The sequence below is a fragment of the Athene cunicularia genome (assembly GCF_003259725.1).
Source record: "Athene cunicularia isolate RWA chromosome 5 unlocalized genomic scaffold, athCun1 chr5_part2, whole genome shotgun sequence".
In the NCBI taxonomy this organism is placed as follows: domain Eukaryota; kingdom Metazoa; phylum Chordata; class Aves; order Strigiformes; family Strigidae; genus Athene; species Athene cunicularia.
In genome coordinates this window covers 2,788,653-2,800,974 of record NW_020799102.1, presented here as the reverse complement: position 1 = coordinate 2,800,974, position 12,322 = coordinate 2,788,653, and positions in this window count along the sequence as shown.

The window sequence follows — 12,322 nt, the reverse complement described above, 5'->3', positions numbered from 1 at the left end:
GGGCCCGGGAAGGGGCGGCAGGACTGCGGCGGTGAGGGCAGGCGGGCTCGCAGGGACGGGAAAGCATCCCGGGTGAAAGCGCTGGTTGAGACCATGGCTTGCCTGGCTTCTCCATGGGGAATTGTTTCCCTCCTTTGAGCACACGGAACAGATGTAGAAAAGTCCAGACCATATTTAAAATTAATTCAGTTTACGGCAACTATGTTAAGAAATTTAAAGGTTATAAATGTGCGTATATTTTCAAAAGGGAGTTTAAATTTGCATATTGTAAGTGCATTTGTTTAGGTTGCTGCTGTGCAAAGTCATCCTGAAACCACCTTTCTACTATACTAACAATAAAAGATCGCAGTAAAGAGGGAGGTTCATTGTTTGTGCTCACTCATTTTCACCGACTTAAGCAAAAAACTGCCAATCACGTCAAATTAAATTATATGGTTTTGTATTTCCATTATATTTATATTACATTGTATTACTGTAGTTGAATTACACTATTTTCCATGGGGTCTGGGCTGTGACTACTGAATTTAACTCACTTTACGCAAGAGCTACCCTTAATTAGACTTGAGCTGAGAGCAGAATTGCTTTGACTTACACTGCAGACCACTACGGCAGCAGAATACCACAGACTTAAATTACTACAAAAGAGATATCCACTCTCTGAACAGCTGGAACTGAACGGATGATTCCAGAAGTCATTCTCCCTGTGCACCTCAGCCCTAGGGAGATGACACCCGTGGCCAGGCTCCACCGGCCGGTATCCAACTAACCTCTGGGCTGTCTCCTCCCACGGCTCCTTCACCCGCTGCTCATTCACCAGTTCTCAGGCACCTCACAGGAGGACTCCAGGGACTCCCCGCTCTGCTCCAGGAAATAAAGAGTTGTGGGAACTACTGTTTTGGTGCTTGTGCCCCTTTCCTAAACTTGCCGGCAGCTCTTGATGCCTATAGTGGCAAAGTTAGCAGGTAGCGACATCAAAAGGATCATTGCCCTGATCAGAAACATGCCATCAGTCCACTAACAACAAATAATTCACCAATCTGTCATGAAAAATATATTGTTATTCTGTCAGTGATGAGTACATCATGAGTAACAGCTTTCATCTCTTCACTGAGGAGAAAAAGCTTTTTAGCATAGTACAGTGGTGAGATTTTGCAGTTGCTTAGGACAGTCATCTTCAGTGTCTGATGATGCTGAAGTTACCCGAAACATCAGTCCTTAAGCGAAAAGCAAAACTATGACCACAGGAGAACACCCCTGGCCTGGCACAGCACTCCTGGGGATCACTCCTCTTTCTGTTCTAATTCTTGGGATGCTCAGGAAGGACAAACAGCAACTGGGGGAGCAGCACCACCACCTGAGCCTTTTTAGGCATTAGCTGCTCCTGCCAAAGGATTGTTTCACCGTTATAAGTGCCATGGGTGTCGTCAAGGCAGTCAATTCATAACACTGATATTTGGGGGCTTCCTTGGTGATTAGGTTTAGATGAAGCAGATTGCCTCTCCGCTATTACCTTGTTCCTAAGAAGGTCACTGGAAGAAAAAAATAAATGCTTATGGCAGGTTTCTCAGTATTTTTCCCTACACCACTCAAAGCCAAGGAGGAACGGGGAGACCAGTGCTCTACAACTATCATTTCATGTGGAATCAGCAGCTTTCTGATCCCAGAGTGGCACTTGTTCCATGGCCAGTCAAGAAGCCTGCAGCAGCTCAAAGCCAAAGCAAGAAATTGAATACTGTGATTATACATAGAGACTGCGTAGATATAATGACTATTTGTGAAGTATTCAATCATCAAGGGTGATGTTTAAAAAAAAAAGAGGGCTTGATAAAACCCATTTTTTTCTTCTACAGCTGCTGGGGAAGCCTAGGGTAGGAGTCTTGGGCTTGACAAAAAGGACAGGTCCAGTCCTTGTCTGTGAAAGTGGCAGGTAAAATCCTTCTGGTTCAGCTTGCTGTAGAACCCCTTTCTAATCTTACAAAGTAACCGTTGAAAACAACATCCCAACAAAGAAGATCAAGAGGATGTTTTAGATGATTTTACCTTCTGGAAGGGGAAAATACCATAAATATATTCTGATCTGAATATCTGAATTTTTCAGACCACAGTCTGAGTACCGCAAATGCACTGATTGCTCACATGGGCCTCAAAATACCAGGCTCATAAAGTGGGTTTCGCTGTATTTAGATTGCAATTCAAAAACACAATTCAAAAATTGTGTTTGCCATCACGTAGAAAGAGATGTTTTCACAGAAGATTGTCTTCATAAGTGCTAGTATTCATAAATATCTTGTTTGATTTATGTTTCCAAAGTGATATAAGTACAGGCTTTATAGTATTCATAAACAACATCTACATAGCCAAATACCTTCCAGGTAGTATAATAGATATGCAGCAAGTATTGATATCAATCTCCAACAGATTATTTATTTTGAACTTCTGGAAAGGAACAATAGAAATGAATTTAGTTTTCTTCCTATTTATTTAACTGATATTTTCCCACTTACCTGCTTCTCTGCTATCCCGTGCTTACCAAATTTCTCAGTTTCTCCTTATCATGGGACAAATGTGGAAAAAGTTGAAAGACAATTTATCCAATATGAATCCAACTTTTTTTTCTTATTTTTATGCTTTTTTCTTAAGGATGCTCTTGAGCTACTTTATTTTGCAAGCAAGCTCAAAACCCAGGAAATAACAGTGTGAGTTCTGGAAATTGTACGTGTTCATGCTACTGTCCATGCTGGCAATACCCGCATCAAAGCAACCATCCATTTGCACAAATGTTTGCAACATACTGTAACTTTTTCCTTTCATAAGGGAATGGTCATCTTCAGAACCTAGAACCTTTTTCACATGTGTAGGTAAAGATCTGCACGAGCAACAGTCTATGGCTTAATGAATAGAAAACTAAGGATTATGTAAAACAATATTCAACAGTTCTGCAAAACAGGAAAGGCATGAATGCTTGGGTATGATTACTGATATTTCAGTGAAGATGAAATTAATGTGAGAGAACTTGAATGAATCATTTTAAGCCTGTCTTTTTTTTTTTTTTTTTTTTTTTTTTTTTTTTTTGTCTGCTCGTTCTTGACTGGCCACATATAAATTGCTATAGAAATGAATAATCGTTGATATAAATGTAAATTAGGAACAAATTTCTTAACTTAATCAAACTAACAAATGACTCAAGAGCCTTCTCATATGTCTAGAGGTCTTGCCAAAAGCTATGCCATCACAGCTTCTCTCACATAACTTAGGACGGCGTCTATGTGCATGCTGCAAGCATACTTCTCACTGCAGAGTATCTTAGTATTAAAGGGCCAAATGCTGCAGTATTAGGTAAATGCAAACACCAGTAGGAAACCTGAGAGCTTTTTTCTGCCGAAGAATGTAATGCCTTGGTAACTCCCAAATCTGTTGATGAGCTGCAGAGCAGACAGAAACCAATGGTTAGGTTAGGCTGTGCCGGTAATATTTGCTGGAAAAACCTCTGTGGTGTGTTGTGCTTGCAAGTCTGTGGCGAGGATTTTGTGCACAGCACAAGAGCTTGCATGGCTAGTGTCCTTGCAGTATGCTAAGTCACTGCTGTACCTAAGAGGTAAAAATGGGTCACATCCTCTGTGCCTTCTGTGGGTTGCCTGGAACAAGGATGTGGTTTCTTGTCTTCTGTGCGTGAGCAAACCTGTTTGGCATATCTTCAAGTCTTCCCCACACTGAGAATTGGAGGATTTGCCCCTAAATGAGCAGTGTTGACTAGAGGCTGCCTGTGTGTTTTCCAACTCCACGGTGAGTTGATAAGGTAACACCAGGTAACAGATGGGATTGCTTACATAATGTGATCAGGAACACATTAAAGGGGATGGTTTAAACTATGGACAAGGTAATGCCTTGCGGAGGGAAGACCCTTTCCCTGCGTCTTTCTTGCTGTCATTGATCAGCAGAAAGAAAGCTCAGACTTGAATTCTGTGGGCCCTTCTGTCACAAAAAAAAATAAAATAAGGGAAGTAGTATTCTGCTCCAATTAATTAAACAAACTGATATAAATTCCCCGCTTAAATCATACTTTGCATATCCATAATCTCTGCACTACATTTTATGTATACTTTACCCTTGGGTAAAAATTTGTGAGCATATAAATGCTTTCTCATATAATCTTGCTAAAGCACGCTCTTCCCTATAAATATTCATACCACTGCCAAAACATTTGCAAGCTTTCCCCAAAGGTGAAATATGTGTAATGTACTTTGCCTTCTGGGTATAAATATTATCCAATACATTTTGGTTAATATGAATACACTAATTATTCTTGTAACCCTTTTTAAAAGGGTCATCCTCATGATGTGAATTTTTTAAAAATGTAATTACAGTAATTGGATACTTAATCTAATTAAAATTGGCTTTATCTTTAATGGGAATTTTTCTAAAGAGGCAGAATGACAATTGACTTTCTGATAATCACTGTTTTCTTTCAGCTAGAGGATGCATTTAGTACAGTAGGAACCAGAGAACATGGCCCCTTTACTACGTGCCAACCACCTTTAGGGCCAGTTAAGCTGTAATTTTATCCATTACCAGGCAAAACTTTCACTTTACTTAGAAATGAAAGTTCTTCATCCTGAATTGATGTCATTGTGGCTGAGGTACAGATAATTTAGGAGCATTTATTGTGCTGACTACGATGCAAAGCCTCCCTTAGAGAAGATGCTGTATGGGAGAAGCTGCCAGCCTCACAAAGCCTGTCTGTGTCGGTGGCTGTAGGCGCAGTCACATGTGCGATGAGCTCTTCTGTCTTCAGGAGGTGCACCTGGATGGACCTCATGCTTGGGCTACATGTAAATTCTCCCTGAAGTCCAGAACTCCAGTACAGAGATAATTGGCATCAGCATTTCTAGTGTGCGCTCTAAAGGAATGTTCATTGAACAGCGTGACTGTAGGACTGTCACTGTTCAAAGGGTGAAAATGATTTTGAGTCCGTATTGGTAGTTATAGGAGCATCCTTTACTGTGGGAAGCTAGGGAGAACAAGGCAGTGAAAATGCTGGGGGTTGGGGAAGAATGAGGCTGGTGAGGTGGATTCATGTCTCTAGCTTCAGAGACCCGTGACATACACACTTATGTCTGAGACATGTTTGTATTGATCAGTGGTAAATTGGTACTTTTAAGGTATAATTCACCCGATCATAGGTGGAGGTCTACTTTCAGATGTCATAGAACATACTGTATTTTCCTTCCTTGACAATAAAGGGTGCAGAGGGTGCCTTGCTCAGAGATTGATGGGCACCCCATAGGTGTGAATATTGACTCAGATGAATGCCACCAACTGAGAAGCAAACCCTTGTCTGTGGAGGACGTCAATTCACTTAGGAAGTGCAAAAGAGAATACCAGCATTAGAAGCCAGGTGAGGTTCATGAAGTTTTGCTTTCTGGATCTCATGAAGATTCAGAGACCCAGCTGAAAGCTGGGTTGAAAGAAGTAAAAAAAAAATATCTTGAGAAAGAAATGAAAATGGAATTTCCCCGGTAATATGGGTGATTTTGAACTGTCATTATGAAACAGTTCAGGATTGGGGAAGAACTTCCCTGATTGGCTTACCAAATGAAAATCTGGCAAAACAAACAGAAAAGGCCATTCCTATGAGCAAATAGGACTGACACATCTCTGGTGATGTTACAGAGATGGTCCTGACAGCAAAGACAGTTAGTCATTGGGTTGGTACAAGCCCTTGACATAAGGTTTGATCCAGCCATCAGGCTGAGCTAACTCAAGCACAACTAATACCATGACCTGGAGAACACAGCTTCAGGTTGGAATATCTGAAAGCAGGTCTGTTATAAAGCTGCTGCATCTTCCAGGGTCTTTGCTTCTAGCAAAACACATTACTGGAAGTCAGGCAAGAAAGAGCTTCTAAGAAAATCAATCAAGTGTTTTGTAGGCTTAGCTTGCCAACCAGTGTGTCCCTCATAGTCTGGTATGATATTTCTTAGAGGAACTAATAATTGTTTACCAAGAAGGATAATCATCTACTTCCAAACAGTGTTTGCTAAAAAAAAAAAAAAAAAAAAAAAACGAGACCAACTTGCAGGATGACTGTGGCAGTGACCAGCAGAAAATCTGTGCCCATGTCTCTCTAAATGCTCCCTGTGCCTCCACATCTGCCCAGCTGCTGCACCTGGGAGCCCCTCTGAGCTGAGAGACCAGAAGCACCAGCCTTTCAGTTTACTGTAGTTTCTATAGGAAACTATTTTTTGTACCCAGAGAGTTTCTGCTGAGCTCAGTCCTCTTGTAGCCTCCTCCAGGAGGAGGACTGGCTAATGAACAAAGATAACGGGTTGTATTAGTGTGTTACTTTTTGGATCAGGGTGAATAAATATGTATGGAGATCTGTTGAGCATGATGTGAAGTAGCAATGACTGCTGAGGAGCTGAGGAAAAGGAGAATGGAGATGATGCTGTGATTGAAATGCTAGGTTTCAGCACAGCCTGTACATAACACACATGATAGAAAAGAGGTTTCTAAGAGAGCCGTTTATGTATTGAGAAAAAAAATCATTAATTTTGGAGTGAAATTAGCACTGATGAAGCATTTCAATTAAAAATGTGTACCAGGAAAAGTTGATCATAAAATAGGTGCCAAAGTTCAAAACAGCATCCGAAGTACCAAGGAAAGCCTCAAGCTTAATTTGAGAACTGCTGGTGGTCTCAGACTGTAGCTTTCAGCTTATTAAAAGCATTTGCCATGTGAAAAAATTTGATGATGATAATATTGAAAAGCATGCCATTTCCTATCGGTTTGTTTTACCAGAGTGGTATCTGTGTGTAAGATGAACCATTGCATCAAGAAATTATGACATCATCTTGTAGCCTTCACTAAATTTAAAGCTTCCAGATTGAAATTAAACATGGAGGTAACACTGACCCATTCAACAGGGGGCACTTTTAGTGGCAAAATTCTGCATCAGTAGGTATGTGGTCCTGTACCTGAAACATAGAGAAAGGTGCATATGGTGAGGTTCTGTTGCTACTACAGAAAATGCTCTTTGTAGGTTTGGCAGTACTTCAGAAATGTTGTGGGAGGTGAGAAAATGGAGTGTTGTAATGGTCAGCGACATGAACTGTCTGTTTTCAGAGCTGAAGATCCTTCTAGTTAGCGTTTTTGCAGAGAAGCTGTGAGGATAATGGCTTGCTAGAAAAATCTGAGCTCTTTGGAAATAAATTTCTGGAGTGTCACAGGAATTCCTGTCCCTATTATTGAGGCCAGTTCAAACTGTTCTTCTTACAGTAGCTTGTGACTGAGGAATCTTAGCAGATACCTGTCCAGATGCTTAGAAAACCAGAAGCAGTTTAATTTGGTTTTGCAATCTGTCTTGGGTAAAAACTCTGCATTGCTGATGTTCTCATCAGATAGGGTTGTTGGGCAACTAGAATCAAATATTGCCCTAAGCATGAGAGAAAAGTATTGGCGGCTGCAGGGAATAAATGTGTTCAGGGAGGAAGAAAAGTCTGTTGCCTCTCTTCTCTTTGCAGATATGTAAATGTTCCTCATCCTTCAGTGGTACAGTTGCAGGAAGAGGCTGCGACCTTGGCATATATGTATCCTACAAAAGCACAGCAAAAGTTTTCTTACCTAAGAGAAAACTTGAAACTTTAAAGAGTTCTTGTAGGTTGGGAAAAAAATCCTCATAGGTAATGGTACCAGTATCAACTGGTTATACTGAATTTATTTAAAAGAAAATAAAATCTTGATGCTATTTCATAATTTTAAAAAGGAAGGACAGTCTGAAACTACAAGACTTTTAGCAAGTCTGTGATGAGATGTGATATAAAAATCTCGCAGAGGAGCTTAGGTGTTTCTAATAAAATGAAAACCCTCAACAGACCAGACATGACTTGCTTTGACCACAGTCAAAAAAGTGGGTGCCACTTTCCACAATCCTACTATCCACAGGGTTGTTTCAGAGAGCAATTTGGCACTATATGCAACGACAAATGAACAGACTGGGCAACTGAGTCCTAGCGACTTCATTTGCAGCAGCTTTGATATCTTGCATGCATCACAGGAGAAAAAAAATTATTTGAATCCAAAGTATTAGTGAAAGGCTGCGCGATTTCTAGATGTCTATGAGGCCGGCATCCCTGCAGCATACGGAGCGTGATGGGAGGGGGAACTGTTCAGCTGGAGCTGTGTGCTGCTGGCTGATGGAGCAGCCAGCGTCCCCGTATTCCAGCACTGCGGAGGCGGGAATGGGCCCAGCTGAGGCAGGTGTGGGAGTAATGGGTCGTCATTACAGCAGAGTGTGGATAATAAAGCATGGATAGTTCAGACACAGCTTCTCCCCAGCAGAGAGGCTGTAATCGTAAGAGGAATTTGGGTTAAAAAATAACTTGGTTTTGACTGGAAATAGGAAAATACCCCGAAAACAAGGCCCAGTTAATTTGAAAGTAGTTAGAATTGTGTTCTAATTTAGGGTGGTGAAGTTGTGAATGCGTCATCTCACAGGTTACCTGATAAGTGCAAGTGAAGAAGGATTTAATCTTTCGTAGTTGAACAAAATTCCATAACTTGAGGCGGTAGCAAGAAATGGTTTCACTGAAACAAGGGCAGCCTTCCCCCCAGCTCTATCCCTATGCAAACAGATAAGGCATGCCTGAAGCGGTTGGGCCTGGAGGGAGATTTCAGCCCCGCTCAAGAGCTAACACAGCGGAGCAGCTATGTGCTTCACCAGTCTGTGTCCTGGGGAAGGGCAGCCCCACCTGAGACATGGGTGCCCATCTCCCACTCATTTCTAGAAGAGGGAGTTGAGGCAGGGAGAAGATTCCCCCTCTGCTGCAGGCAGAGCCATAGTTTCATCCTCCAGCTGGTCTTGGAGCCAGTCAGAGAAGCTGAACCTGGGAAGAGTGCGAGAGACTCTTCTAACAGTTCCTCTTCAGGCTGAAGGTCACACATGGCAGCCAGAGGTCCAAGCTCATTGATGGAAAAGCTGGCCTTGAGGCAGAAGACAAGTGGGGATATGGACACATGTAAAATCTGAGTAACAAAACTTAACGCAGAACTGTTTGAAATTGGGGGAAATCCTTCAGTGGCAGCCAGAACCACTACTAAGTTGGTAGGATGATCAATGCTAATTATCACAGGGTGGCTCGGGAAAAGACAAGAAAGCAGGCAAAAAAATACAATACCATCTCCTTTCAGATGAAACTTCAATACAAACCTTTTTACTGCTAAAATCCCATAATCTGAAAGTATCTGTTTCTGGGTTACTGACTGCTGGGGGCATTAAGTAAAGTAATACTGCACAATTTCTTGGTGGACAATTCATGATGTGTTAAGTTTTGTAAAGAAACACCAAACCAGTGGAGCACCTAGTTGTTCTCACCATCTCCTTTTGATAGGAGCAGCCCACAACACTCCAAACATCACATCCATTCTTTTTCCTCCACAAAATCCTTTGATAACAGAGAACCACGAAGCCATTTCTAACATTGAAACCAGGTTATGTCAGCAACTCCTAACCCCTTTAAGATGTTGTTGGCTTTTGTACTTAACCTTTTACTCTAGAAAAGTTTCTTTCATCTCAAAGTGAAAAATTTGAAAGCACAACTTCTGTTTTTCCAGGAGATGGCAGTGCCACTACAGAAAATAGCTGAGTGGTTGAGGTCCTAAGGTGACTGTTCTGTAATTTGCCAGCCCAGAACTCATACATAACAAGTTTTGATTTATTTTTTTTTAAGATAGATGATCAGATAATTGTGCGTCAATGACTGTCAAAAGCAATAATGATAGCACTCATTACAACTTTAAAGTGTATCTGGTTTCCCAAGGGCTCACAACAAACATTAATTCATCTGAATGGAAACAGGAGACATCATTAGGCAGTTATTTCCATCACATACAGTACATGTTATAATTAATTTTTGTTTCGCATGTTCACACTGGATGTTGAACTGCCCTCCTAACACCCATCTCCTATGCCCCTACCTGGGGTAAGCACAGGTGTTGCAAGAGTTGCAGTGGCAGGCAAATAGACGGTAAACCCTGGATTCAATCCGAAGAAATGGAGTAACACATCTGGCAGCACCCAGCAGATCTGAAGTATAAAGCAGACAAATAAACGTATTGAAAATTAATAAGGAACACAGCACTGCACCAGATGCAGTGGTATGCTAACTACATTGCTAAATAGATTGCAATATGCTAACTAGACTGTCTAAAATATATTCTTGCTTTTATGAACTGTATGAGCTGATGACTTTACTTTTCAGGTTGAGCTTGATTTCTGATTATTTTTGTCACATCATATTTCAAGGATTTTGTGTTATGATTACATGCGATTTACTAAAAATAACAGATCAATGAAAAGATGCAGAACTTACTGTGCTTCTCTTTCCATTCACTTATTATATTTTCATAAGTCTTTCATTACAAAAAAAAAGGGCTCTATTCACACTAGAAAGGCTACCTACCAGTTCAGTGAGAAGAAGGCAAGCAAAGAGTTATTCTACACCCTGCTAACATATTCATATAAAACTCATCCAATTTTGTTAAGACCTTTTGTGGAGAATCAAAAGTTAGCGAAGATTGTATTGTAATTCCTCTTCCTGACCTGAAAGTCACACAGCTGGATTCAAGTAGGCCAGAAATATGTGCTTTATAGAAACACCTTGTGGCTGGGTTTTTTTTTGAAGCTCTGAAAGTTTATACCGCTGACCCTGCCCTCCGTACCAACAACCGAGTCTCTAGTAGGAACTCATGGCAGAAGACAATGTGTCACAACCGTCAAATAGCTGGCAGAAGGAAAGATCCACCTTGTTTCATCAATGTCAGCCTCTACATTTTCCTTGTAACAGGGCAAGAGTTATGCACTGCTCATTAGACCCAAGAGATTCTAGTTTTGTGGGACACAATCAAAATTTAAATACCCTGGAGGAAAATAATTTGCTGCTTGATCCAACAGCACCTTTTCAAGTTAGCGTAAAAATGTTCATTAGCATCAATGAGACTCATATTAGATCCTTGTTTCATAGCCAGTGGTAATCTAACATAATTGGCTGGTCAAGATCATCTTTTGCAAGTAATAGGAATTCATAGAAAGCCATGTCCACGGCAATCTCATTTATTGTAACAGCAGAAGCACCCCAATGCTCTGTACAGCCTTACAAGCATGCATGTTATATCATTTGCATCCCTCCTAGGTGGTGCTAAATCCTGTCCCATACTACACAGGAACATGTTGCAAAACACTCACCACACATTTCACTGGTGGGTGCTGGTAGAGGGGAGTGTAGCATTTGTGATAATGGAGATAGCTCAGGTACGAGAGGAAATGCAGGTATTGCGTAATATTTTATATATCAGTTACTTTTAATTCTCAGTGTTAATGACGATAGCAAAGCAACTGGTAATTGTACTGTGCATTATGTATGTGATAAAAACATCAAGAAATTAATGTGTGCTGTGGAAGATCTCCCCATTATTTACGCCCTTCAATTTATTGCATTTATGACATAACACATAAATAAGGTATTCAAATAGTAACTTTTCAAATATAACATTCCACATACTAAACTGTGCATTAGATGAGTGGGACAGGTCAATACTAAGAGCTAATCAAAAAGGAGCTCAGGTTCTATGGCTGATATCCATCATGTTAGGAAAAAGGAAAACATAAATCATACTGATTCCTGATCAAGCAGCGCTCCCAACCAGCCTTGTGAAGTCCATGGTATGGCTCTGCACTGGTGGGTGAGAAGACAGCTAAGCAGGGCTTGAGAACTGCAAGTCAGTAGAGCCACTTTGGTTTATATCCACTCAGGATTTAATTTAATGCTTGTATGAAATGCTGTCATTTAATGCAAGCAATGCCAACACAGATGTTGCAGACCATATTGTTCAGAGGTGTTACCCTGTACACGTGAACAACAATGAGCTAATACCGGGGCACGTTTCAGTGTGATAACTAAACAGATCAGGTACATGTGGAGTGAGGCATAAGAACAAGCAAAAAAAACCACAGCAGATCTGTCACACATGAGAAACAGCCAAATATCAGGGGTAAAACACTGTTCATGCATGTACCTGACAGCACGTAAGTCCACAGACCATGAAAGTCCAACCAGATCCTGGAGGCACCCTCCCCCAGAAATGATGGAGGTGGAAGCAAACTAGAAGAATAAGACTGATGGGGTGCTTGTAGTCATCTGTTATTGCCAAGGCACTTTTCAGAAGTGAAGCCCTGTGTATTTGAAGGCACACGCACGTCCCACACAAGCTCAAGTGCAGCTCACTCTGGGGTGCGATTTAAATGCCATTCTTCTCATGCTAGAAATGG